This window comes from Apium graveolens, chromosome 4 (genome assembly GCF_009905375.1).
Source record: "Apium graveolens cultivar Ventura chromosome 4, ASM990537v1, whole genome shotgun sequence".
Classification (NCBI taxonomy): domain Eukaryota; kingdom Viridiplantae; phylum Streptophyta; class Magnoliopsida; order Apiales; family Apiaceae; genus Apium; species Apium graveolens.
The window spans coordinates 316,527,242-316,540,262 of NC_133650.1; the positions used below are offsets into that span (position 1 = coordinate 316,527,242).

At 34.3% G+C, this 13,021-nt stretch overlaps 1 non-coding gene across 1 annotated transcript; it reads left to right on the forward strand.

Annotated features, from left to right (window-relative positions):
• The first annotated feature begins 482 nt into the window (after positions 1-482).
• LOC141722395 (small nucleolar RNA R71) lies at positions 483-589 on the forward strand. Its single transcript, XR_012575416.1, has one exon. It is a non-coding gene; the product is annotated as a small nucleolar RNA R71 (small nucleolar RNA).
• The last annotated feature ends 12,432 nt before the right edge of the window (positions 590-13,021 follow it).

Consider the following 13,021-nt stretch of genomic DNA (forward strand, 5'->3'; position numbering starts at 1 on the left):
CTTGCTGATATGTTGGCTGAATAGCATTCTAATTATTCCCCCAGCTGAAATTTGGATGATTTCTGTTGTTAGGATGATAGGTCGCTGGCACAGGCTGTTGTTGTCGCTGATAATTATTCACATACTGAACAGATTCGTTGACAAGAGAACACTGATCCGTAGCATGAGAACCTGCACAAAGCTCACAAACCATAGCTATTTGATTAACTCCATACGTAGCCAGAGAATCAACCTTCATTGATAGCGCTTGGAGCTGAGCTGCAATAGCGGTGGCTACATCAACTTCCAGAATACCTGCTACCTTGCCTGACGTCATCCTCTGAGTTGGGTTTTGATGCTCGTTTGTAGCCATTGTCTCTATAAGATTATACGCCTCAGTATAGCTTTTAGCCCATAAGGCTCCTCCAGCTGCTGCATCGAGCATGGGCCGAGATTGGGCCCCCAAACCATTATAAAAACCAGTGATTACCATCCAATCCGGCATTCCATGATGTGGACATTTTCTCAACATTTCCTTGTAGCGTTCCCAAGCCTCGCACATAGATTCTGTAGGTTGCTGCGCAAACTGAGTAAGAGCACTCCTCATAGCAGCAGTCTTTGCCATTGGATAAAACATTACCAGAAACTTTTGCGCAAGATCTTGCCACGTAGTGATGGACCCAGCTGGTTCAGAATGTAACCAGTCTTTAGCTTTATCCCTCAGTGAGAATGGGAAAAGCCTCAACTTGATAGCCTCATCAGTCACGCCATTATACTTAAAAGTGCTGCAGATCTCGACAAAATTCCTTATGTGCATGTTGGGGTCTTCAGTTACCGCTCCTCCAAAAGAAACAGAATTCTGCACCATCTGAATAGTGCCCGGCTTGATTTCAAAGGTGTTAGCTTGAATAGCCGGATGAAGGATGCTTGACTGAATGTCATCAATTTTAGGCCGAGAAAAATCCATAAGAGCTGGATCAGCTTGAACAATACGATATCCCATATTTACTGGTTCTTTCTGCTCAGTTCCTGAATCCGAATCCTCAAAATCTAACTTCTCCGGAGTATCAAGAACTTCGTCTTTCTCCTCAGCTGTATCTAAGGTCCTCTTGCGAGCACGAGAACGAGTTTGCATAAACGCTTGCTAAAGTACCAGAAACACAACCGAAAAGAGTAATTAACTACTACGTCCTAATCATTGAGTCCTAATGACCAATGATGGTAAGTACATAAACTAAACAAATACGCCGAGTCCCCGGCAGCGGCGCCAAAAACTTGTTAGGGCAAAAACACGCACTAATATTCACGCAAGTATACGCGTTCGCAAGTAATATAGAATACTTTCTAGTTCGTTCCCTCAGAGACTCAGACTAATTTATTGTCTAATTTAACTCACTCACCAATGTATGATTACTTCTCAATGTTAAGATAATAACACTTAAAATTGTTGATTAAATATTAACTATAATTAACTACTTAATTAACCACTTAACTAACACTTCAATTTATCAATAATAAAACACTCATGAGATCACAACTTCATTATTACTTCCTTCTATAGCCATTGTTATTACCTTTAGCATGTGACAGTGATGATATTAATCGAATAACACGAAACTGATAAAAGCCAACTTTCATTGTACTAATACCATTCTACCAAGCATCCACAATTAAGATAGAAGTTGAGTAGTCATCAATCATGTTGAGTTCCTATATGTCTACAGAAATTGACAACACAACGATTTAAGCACAAGTTATTCCTTTTGATTACATAGGGCAAATAAAACTGTTAGAGTTACCCACTAATCATGCACAACGTACATGAACCTATGCTAGCATGGCAAGTTCTAAATCTCAAGATCCACCGTCGCTTCACAAGAGATTAACACCCTATCTTATATGTTCGCGACGCACATAAGACGAATACGCACAACCAATACTAGATATCATGCAATCATCACACACTAAAGTATTAAACAATTAACTAAAGAATTCCATAATAAATCCGTTGCAACCCCATGATCACAATTAGCCCATAATAGAACTTATTGCCATCATGGGTTCATATGAAATCATGATAAACAACACAAGAAAATAATAACTAAACTAATTATATTAAAACAGAGTACGTCACAAGAGTAAATAAGTCAAAGCAAGGAAACTAGCATCCAACGTTACAACAAAACAAGAGTCACAAGAAAATATGCTTCCTCTTCGCTGCAGTATGCTAAATCGGTCTTCTTCCTTATCTCCTTCGCTCCTTGCGCAAAACACAATCTAAAACATAATCTCCTTCTTTTTTCTCTATGAAAACGTCTCAAATCTACTTATATAATAGTCCCATAAAACTCAGATTACATTGAAGTTGGAAGCCAAACAGAAGTAGAAGTCTAAAATAATTCAACTTTTTACCCGACCCTGCGCGGCCGCTCAGCATTTCTGCGCGAGCGCGCAAGGTTGCTGCGCGGCCGCTCAGCATTGCTGCGCGGGCGCGCAGGACCCTACTGGAAAAATTCCAGGTTTGCTCCGTTTCTTCTCCGTAATCTGCCCGTTCTTTTCCTCTCTCAACGGTGAACACATGCCAAGGCTTATTCTTGATGATTCCTCCTCCGAAATGCAACTAATACCCTGAAATGCATAAACACTAGAAAAACGCATCAAATACACAAAATACTTGATTTCAAGACACCAATTTAAGCCATTTTAAGACGTTCTAAGTGGTATAAAATGCCACTTATCATACATCTTCAATGACAACTTTTCCAGAAATCAATTTGCCATATATATCCCATTGTGAAACCTTTGCTGTTGTCTCCAAGAGTCACTAATGGGCCAGCCTTCTCCTCAAACTATGATAGCAGGGCCATATCAACTGTCATATGTCTTGAGTATCCACTATCTGTGATCCATATGACTTTTTTCTTTTTGCCCTGTGCACAATGAGTTTAAGTGGGTTTAGCAACCCAAGCAGTGTTGGGTACTTTCTTCTTGTTAACAGATTTGATAGAGGTAGAGTTTGATGATTCAGAAAGAATAGAGTTCATTGAATGATGTGCATTATCCTTTTTAGCTGAAGAATTTATATTGATTTCCTTAAGATCAACTGTTAGCTTGTGGCAACTTATCATTACTTTCATGTTGCAAGGTATGCAATCAAACTTATCACAGAATGAGTAGGGATTTTCAGTTTTTGCTTCATTGTACTTGCATGCTCCCATTCCTAGCTTACTAACAACCTTTTTACAAAGGTGAGTTAGATAATTAACAGAGCCATATTTTTGACATTTTTTTCTTGGAGCATCTGCAACACAAGCAAAGTTGTTGCTCTTATTTATCCCAATTTTTATTCCCAACAAACATAAGGGGAGTTGAATGTAATTCTGGCTACTTTTTCAATTTTAAAAACTATTCTACTATGAATATATCAGTGTTTGATTTAGCTAAAGTATGGAATGAGAGTATTGAAGAAATCAAACACAAATTTATCAAATACAAGTATTTAAAAACTTTCTGGTGGATTGAATTTATCCAACAGAGATATATTAATATGAGAACTCTGTGATGCAATATCTTTGCACACAGCTACTTACAAGTTGAACTTACAAGAACAGAGAAATTCTTTACAGATATAACTTTATCTATTTCTCTGGTAATTGCCTACTAACTTGGATACTATTCTACTTGCTACACTTGGTTTATATATCACCAAGTTACATGATTAAAAGACAAACAAATAAGACAAAATATTTCTAGTCTAATTTCATGGTTCTCTATTTCTCAATCCAGCATCTTTGAATATCTTCAGTTTGGCATGAAAATGGAAATGCTTCTTTGTTCCCTAAAACCTGTAAATAGGCTGCCATATTCCATTTGCCTATAATCAACGCATATGACTGTCAAGTCACTATCAACTGCTCTTTTGAATTTGTTCATCTATTGGAACTCAGTTAGATCATCCGTTAAAACTCAGTGGGATCATCCATTGGGATTTTGTTGGATCATCCGTTGAGAGTCTAGTTGATCATCCGTTGAGAATTTAGTTGATCATCTGTTGAAGCCTTGTGGAACATCCTTTGAGACTATCTTTATAGCAGTTAACTCCATTTCATTTATACAAGATTATATGACATCTAATATTTACAATTAGCAAACCTATCTTTTATATCAATCTAGTATTCAACATGACTTAAAATATTCTACAATATCTAGTTCTTTAAGGCATTACAATATGTAGAAATGTGCTACTAAACTTATTAATACATAAGCTACCCTTTCAACGGATATTGAAGTGATCATCCATTGAAAGCTATAAAGTTACTAGATAAAATCTACTAAGTGTTTTGTTTAACTTATCATCAAGTACACAATATATTCCTAACAATCTCCACAAATTTATGTCTACTGGAATTATAGCCATAAATTAAGAGAAACTTGATGATAACAAAACACCCTATGAATACAGACTGAATTATAGTAGATAAAATTTACAAGTGCTGCAAATTAATGACAAACATATAGAGGAAGGTTTGTAGAGAGTCTCACAAGCCATTTTCAAGGTGCTACTCTAGACTGAGCAGATTTAGATTATTTCCTTGACTGTCTGAACTTCTTACCCAACTTCTCATTATTTTCTTCAATCTGGTGTTAAAATTGCTTGTAGAATTCAGATTTATCCTCATTTGTCTGATCCGGCTTTTCTTGCATATCTATGAGAGTTTCATTGCTTGAAATCTTAAGCTGATCTTCCAATCTGAAGAATCTTCTGATGCATTTTTCATCTTTGAACTCTATTATCTAGTAAGGCCTCAAATGCACTCTTTATCTAGTGAATAGAATAGTTAATGCTCTTGGGAGTGCATTTGGGTTTCTTTTGATGTTCATTATCTCCTCAATTTTATTTAGTACCATTTTCTTGGCAACAATGTTGAATCCAAAATTCTTCTTTATTGAGGAGAAAATTTTCACCAAAACAGATTAGCCTTCATTGAAAATTCTATGAAGTGGCCAAGTCATCTCTTTTCCACCCTTGTACCTGAACACTAATCTTTCTGGAAGATGTTTATAAGCATCAATAGCTCTACCTTCTTCTAGCTCATCCAGATAAAGATTTATGTCTGAGAATTCTTTGATGTAACAAATGAAGAGTTGATCTCCCTTATTGACAGTTGGTTTGGGTTTGGCCAATGATTTGGATTGAAGTCTGACAGGCTTGACCTTCTTGATTGCTCTTTACTTTGTCTTCTTTGGCTTGGATATGATTGGAATGTTTAGATCAGGAAGAGGTAGGCTTTCTCAATCTATAAGTTTATCCTTGAGAATTATGGTTTCACCATGGAAATTCATGTCAGGATAAACCTTGAATTCATCTTATTCCATTTTGGGCATGGCTATTTGACTTGAGGTAGTAGATTGGGTTGGCATATATTCATCCTCGTCTTCATTGAAATCCGACCTCCTATTTGGTTTGAGCTTGTATCTTTGTTTCTTAGTCTGCTTTGATTCTACTTACTTTTTTTCATTCTGAGTCTTAGCTGTTATAGTGGGCATTACAGAATCTGTGGTTGCAGGCTTCTTAGCTTGGTTCTTGGCCTCTAAAGCAGCTTGCTTTTGTTATTGTTTGAGCCCCACCTTTTCTTTTTTCTTAGCCTCTGGAAACTGTGGATGTCCAACCACCACACAGATTCTGCGAGTCCTGCAACAGATATATTATCGAGTGCTACAACACCAGATACGGTTTCTGATAATGAGAGCAGCAGCACAAATTCTGAAGGTAGCAACGAACCCAAGAAGCTCAGATGGTTGAGCGATATCTACAACAACACAGAGGAGATAGAACCAGGGGATGAATTGTTCTTTGTTGGTGTTGAAGAGCCTGTCCACTATAAAGAAGCTGGAAAAAGCCAGGAGTGGGAGAAAGCGATGAAAATTGAAATGGAAGCAATATAAAGGAACAATACATGAGAGTTGACCACATGCCATCAAGTCATAAACCCATTAATCTGAAGTGGGTTTTTGAACTTAAACGGGATTCAAATGGAGATATTATCAAATATAAGGAAAGAATAGTGGCGAAAGGATACGTCCAAATTCCTGGTGTGGACTTTTAGGAGATTTTTGCTCCTGTAACGCGTCTCGAAACCGTTCGTTTACTGCTTGCTTTGGCTACCAAAAACTTCTGGGAGGTACACCACCTTGACGTGAAATCTGCGTTTTTAAACGGAGAAATTTTGGAGGAAGTTAATGTCTCTCAACCGGAGGGTTTCGTAAAGCCAGGAAAAGAGCAGCTAGTGTACAGATTAATTAAGGCATTGTACGGGCTGCGTCAAGCCCCACGAGCATGGTACAAGAAGCTGAGTAAGACACTTGAAGAGCTTGGTTTTATCAGATGCCCGTACGAGCATGCGGTGTACACAAAAAGGGAGGGTGATAAAGTTCTGATAGTAGGAGTATATGTCGACGATCTCCTTGTCACAGGTACAAATATCACTGAAATCGAAAAATTTAAGAAGGAGATGAATGTGAAATTTGAGATGAGTGATTTAGGGAAGCTTTCATACTACTTGGGAATGGAGGTGAAACAAGGAAAGGGGTATATCGAACTCAAACAAGCTGCCTATGCCAAGAAAGTGCTACAAAAGGTCGGGATGTTAGAATGTAATCCGGAAAAATACCCGATGGAGCCAAAAGAGCAACTCACAGCTGATATATAGGGTGAATTGGTTGATGCTACGCGTTATAAAAGCATTGTGGGAGGTCTGCGTTATCTTGTACACACGCGACCCGATATAGCTTATGTAGTGGGTATAGTTAGCCGCTTTATGGAAAAACCTACAGTAACACATCTTAATGCTGTAAAACGGATTATGAGATATGTTAAAGGTACCCTGCAGTATGGTTTGGTGTATTCCAGTGTCAGCGAAAATAATATCTTAACTGGATACTTAGATAGTGACTTAGCTGGGCACGTTGAGGACATGAAGAGTACTAGTGGGGTGGTATTTTACTTGAACGAGAGCTTGATAACGTGGGTGTCGCAGAAGCAAAAGTGTGTGGCTTTATCGTCCTGCGAGGCAGAATTTATGGCTGCAACTACTGCTGCATGCCAAGGAATCTGGTCGCGCAAACTGTTAAGTCAGATAACAGGAAGTCAGGTGGGTCCCGTGATTTTATATCTGGATAATAGATCTGCTATCGACTTAGCAAAAAATCTTGTTTTTCATGGGAGAAGCAAACATATAGACATTAGATACCACTTTATACGTGAATGTGTAGAGTGTGGGAAAATAGTCATCAAGCACGTGAGCACAGATATGGAGCGAGCTGATACCTTGACAAAGGCTCTGGTTACAGTGAAGTTCGAACGCATGCGCAGGCTTCTGGGTGTTAAAGACTTGTGCACAGAAGTTTAGATTACGGGGAGATTGTTGGTTTTATTTAATCTAAACTTGTTTATATATATTTTATTTATGTTTTTATTATGTTTGAAAATAGCTGGTGGACGTGCATTGCAGGTGCAGTAGTAGTTTTGATTAAGTCTTTAGCTGTTAGAGTCTTTTTAGGATCATGGAGAAATAAATGGAGTAGTAGAGTACGTGTAGGAGTGTTTTCTATGTCTCAGCTACCACTATTGTTGGAAGCTTATTTATTCTGTTATGTATCTCATTTTATAAATATCAGACTTTCTACGTACTTTTCCTCTCTCTGTTAATATAAACACCTATATATATATATATAAGTTGATAGTTCAGTTTATTTCATCAAAATGTAGCTTAAATTATTGCAAAACGTATCAATTTTTGAATGATATCCTACAAATATCACAATTTTATTGAAAATTTTGCAGATTGCACAGATTTTACAAGTCGAACGTTGCAAAATATATTATTCTACAAAACATGCTTACTTTGCACAAAATAAATGTTCATGTTCCAGAATATACATATTGTACTTGTAAATATATGAGATTTGCATGATTTTATTGAAGTAATGATATTTGTGAAACATGTTTTGCAAGATAACACATTTTAGAAGATATTTTATTTGCACAACATAGATGGACTTTATAAGGTGAACTCCATACAACTTTACTCTATAAGTGACTCATAATTTAACAATATTCAGTCACTAGTCAACTGTTTTTATATTTTAAAGCATTTTTAATCACATATTAAAAGATAGATGCACACGTTATACTTTACTACCCTATAACTAGTACCATTTATGTTTGTTAAAATAATTATTATTTTATTATTTTTATTTTTAATATTATATATATTGTAGACACAGATGAAATATAATTATATGAATCCATTATATTAACGAAATTCAAGTAATTATATTGAATTTATTTTATTAAATAAAAAAAATTCATAAAGAATCTCTCTTTTCTTCTTTTTTTTTTAAAAAAATATTTTAAATATTCCCAATCTCATCGATTAATTTATAAAATTCATACAAGATTGTGTAATTATATCAATTAAATTTTGATCACTGGGAGGATAATAGTTTTAAAATTATCAAAGATTAATTTTTTAATTTCCAATCAAAAATCAACCAGAAATCGATTTATTTTATTTTTTATTATATATAATTACAAATTTTAATTACCAAAATTAAATCAAAGTTGCACAATTTTTTAATTTAAAAAATCATTGAACTTTAATTATAGAGTTTAGAGTAATTTTACAGTAGGAATCATAATAAAATCACACTTATCAAAAATTATTTTAAAGTAAAATTAAATTTAAAATTATTTTTTTCCAAATTTTAGTTGTTAAACTTTTTAGAATCCCATACAGTCTATCCAAGGTGAATTCCTTTTAATCTTGAGAGTTTCTTAATAAGATTGTCATACATTTCGATTTCTTTGGTAGAGATCTGAGGAATTTGAGGTTTGAGTCCTTTGTTTAATAGACTCTTCCATGCAACTTTAGAGCATTCAGCAGTTTTTGAAATCTACTGAAAATGTCAGTGAGTGGCTCACTTTCTTCACTATGAAAATGCTCATATTGTTGAATCAAGAGTTGCATTTTATTTTCCCTTACTTGCTCAGTTCTATCACATATGACCTGAATAGTATCCCAGACCTCTTTAGCAGTTTTACAGTTTATGATCTTGTCAAACATGTTACCATCAACACCATTAAACAAAATGTTCATGACCTTCTTAACCTTATGAACTTGTTTAATATCTGGATCAGACCATTCTACTCTAGGCTTTTGGATGGATGGCTTATTTACTATAGAAGCTCTCATAGGGACATGTGGGCCTTTCTCAATGCAGTCCACATATTCTAAATCTTGAGAGAGTAGATGCAGGTGCATCTTCACCTTCTAATGGTGATAGGTGTCTTTGTCCACAAATGGAATTAACAAGTGCTGCAATTTTTTGACAAACACAAAGAGGAAGGTTTGTAGAAAATCTCACAGGTCATTTTCAAGGTGCTCCTCTAGATTTAGCAAATTTAGCTTATTTCCTTGATTGTCTGAACTTCTTTCCCAGTTTCACATTGTTTTCTTCAATCTGGTGTTGGAGTTGCCTGTAGAATTCAAATTCATCCTCATTTGACTCATCCAGCTTTTCTTGTATCTCCTTGAGAGTTTCATTGCTAAAAAGTTTTAGTTGATCTTCCAATTTAAAGAATCTTCTGATGTATTTTTCATCCTTGAACTCCATTATCCAATATGGCCTCAAATGCACCCTATCTCCAGTAAAAGGAATGGTTAATACTCTTGGTAGTGCATTTGGATTTCTTTTGTTGTTCATTATCTCCTCAATTGTGTTCAGTACCATTTTCTTGGCAACAATGTTGAATCCAAAATTCTTCTTTACTGAGGAGAAAATCTTCACCAAAACAGAATAACCTTCATTGAGAATTCTGTGAAGTGGCCAAGTCATCTCTCTTCCACCCTTGTACTAAAGTCTAATCTTTCTGGAAGATGTTTATAAGCATCAATAACTCTAACTTTTTCTAGCTCATCCAGGTAAAGATTTATGTCTGAGAATTCATTAATGTCACAAATGAACAGTTGATCTCCCTTGTTGACAATGGGTTTGGGTTTGGTCACTGACTTGAATTAAAGTTTGACAGACTTGACCATCTTGACTGCTCTTTTCTTTGTCTTTCTTGGTTTGGCATAGATTGGAATGTTTAAATCAGGAAGAGGCAGGCTGTCCCAATTATAAGGAAATCTGTGGAGAAAGGAAACACACAAAGTCTATTAACAAAGTTGCATTATGGTGATGTACAGATGCTAGATGAAGCGATTATTTTATTACAGTCCGTAATTGAAGATAAAAAGAATATTCCAGTACGCTTTGTGGTATATATTCAATATGCATATTCATTCTTATATTGGTTAATTGGTTATTTTTTGTTTTTAATATCATGGTCGTATCTATATAATCTGGCTTGTTACTTTTCATGTCATTTATACTAGTTGATTTTTACCTACTACTATTGAAGGAAATAATGGAAACTAAACATAGTCTCTAGTCATTAGTCCATCTTTTGAAGAAATCTATCTATTTATAAAATTAGATGTTGAAGAAATCTATCAAATAGTTGAATTGGGGTTGCCGGAAAGTGCCCGGAATGCTGCTAGATTTTTTTAAACCTGAAAATACAAACTTACGACGGTTGTTCATCACATATTCCGTCGTAAATAGGCCCTAATTCCTAAAATATGACGTTTTTTCTGTCAGAAATTTCTAACTTACGACGCATTTTTCTGTCATAAAATTATGTTTTATCTTATTAAAAGTGGGTCCCGTAAAGTAATATCCGACGTTTTTTCCGTCATAAGTATATAACTTACGACGTTATTTTTCATCTTATTTTGGTATCTTACGACGATATATACCGTCATAAGTAGATTTATTATTTTATTGATCATGTGGGCCCCTACTTCCTAACTTGCGACGCAATTTTATCTTCTCACAAAAAAACGAACTTACTACTCAACCAAAAATGACGATTTTTTTCCTTCGTAAATGGCTCAATTACGACAATTTCAGTTCAAAAAAACCGTCGTAAATGGCCAGATTTGTTGTAGTGTATCAGGTACAAGCTTTTAGATATTTTTTAAAACTTGGATATTGTGTCATTCTATTGTGTAAAATATGTACATCTTAAATGCCTTTGATGTGGTTTACATAATACCAAGTTTTGTGGTTTTCATTTATAAATGCTGGCCACAGTTTAAGTTGGGATACATCAAATATAAAGATGATGGTTGATTTTTTAAATTATTATCAGAACTGGGATCCTTCCTACACAAGGCATAGGACATTGCATAGCTGCTACACATGTTTCGTCCCAAACGACGTACCGGCTTAAAATTTTGGATTCTTAGTTTTCTTACAACTTGTATCATATGTCCTACGCTAGAGTGTATTGAAGATTATAGATGTATTGGTTGAATGATAATTAGTTGAATATATTTTCTAAATTATGCAATGGACATATATTTAATGACTCCAAGGTTTTTAATTTTGTTAATGCATCAATTTTCTTGTAACAAAATGGATGTCTAATAATTCAATATACATCATTTTTACTGTGAAAAAGCTTATGTAAAAGAATAAAATATACATCACTTTTGTTGTGTTAAAAATGATGTCTAAAAGTACAATATACATTAGTTTCTCTGTGTTGAAGTCGAAGTCTAAAAATTGATAGACATCACTATTTTGAAGGAAATATATGTCTAATGGGCTCAAAGACATCGGTGTATGACCAATGTCTACAATAGACATCACCGACATCAATATCCGTTGTAAAACAACATAGATATCGTCGAAAATCGATGTCTATGGACATTTTTCTTGTAGTATATTGATTCATAGCAATTTTTATGGATCTTGTACATTATATCATAAAGGTGAGATGATGGGATGAGATTATCATTAAAGATACATCTTATAAAGCACATTCCTATGACGGGGTAAGTGGTGTAGGAAATGTAACAGGTACACATGGAATAGTGGACAATGTGCCAAGGAGAAAATCATGTTTAATTGCTACTTGAAATATTATGATCAAACAAGATTTCTTTCATGCTACTTTTATAGACCAATTTTTTTGCTTTTCTTTAACTCACCTACTAGCTCGATTTTACTTTTTTTAGGGGAATTTGATTTTAGTTTAATGTTTTCTCAATGAATCAATGAAGTATTTCTAAAAAAATTGCATGCAAGTTGTCAATGAAATGAAGGAATTAAGAATTCTAAGACTTTTGAATAAAGAACTTACATATCTTAAAACAATTCAAAAAAATTCAAAAAATAAAGTGACCACTTTTTATTTGGGGGATTGAAGTTGGTAAATAAGCTCACTTTCATAATTTTATTCTTTTGATAACTTAATTAAATATTCACCTTTGATTTTTCAATAATGAAATTGTTGACTTTGTTTTATTATTGGTAATCTTGTAATTTAAATGTGAATTGGAGTTTACATTTTACATCATTTCTCTCTTGGAAAAAAAGACTTTTTGAGAAAAAAAAACTCGTACCTTCACCTATTAAGTTAAATATTATTTACTTGAAAATAGTTAATTTTTTGAAACATGTAAATTTATGATGATATATAGAGGGTGTGCATATTGTGTATTGAGAGTGCTAAATTTGATCTTTAAGGAAGAAATAAAAATGATAAAATAAATGATAAATTTGCTTCACACATATCATTTTTTGGAATAACAATTCAATTAAAATAATAATTGACAAAATACATTTAATATTATCAAGTATTATAAAATATTGTAGAATTATTATTAAAACTACAATGATATATGTTGAAAAAAAAGATAATGTGTAAATTACTAAAATATATATTGATAACGGCTATATTGGTAACAGCTATATTCCTAACAGCTAAACCCTAGAAAACTCCGCTCCTAGAAAACTCAGCCCCTAGAAAACTCCCCCTGTATTGTATCTATAAATCCCTTTTCACAAGCCCTCTCCCTATCAACATCTTCAATTACAAAAATCCCCAATTACAAAACACAAGCTCAGACATTTCACAACAGATCTGAAG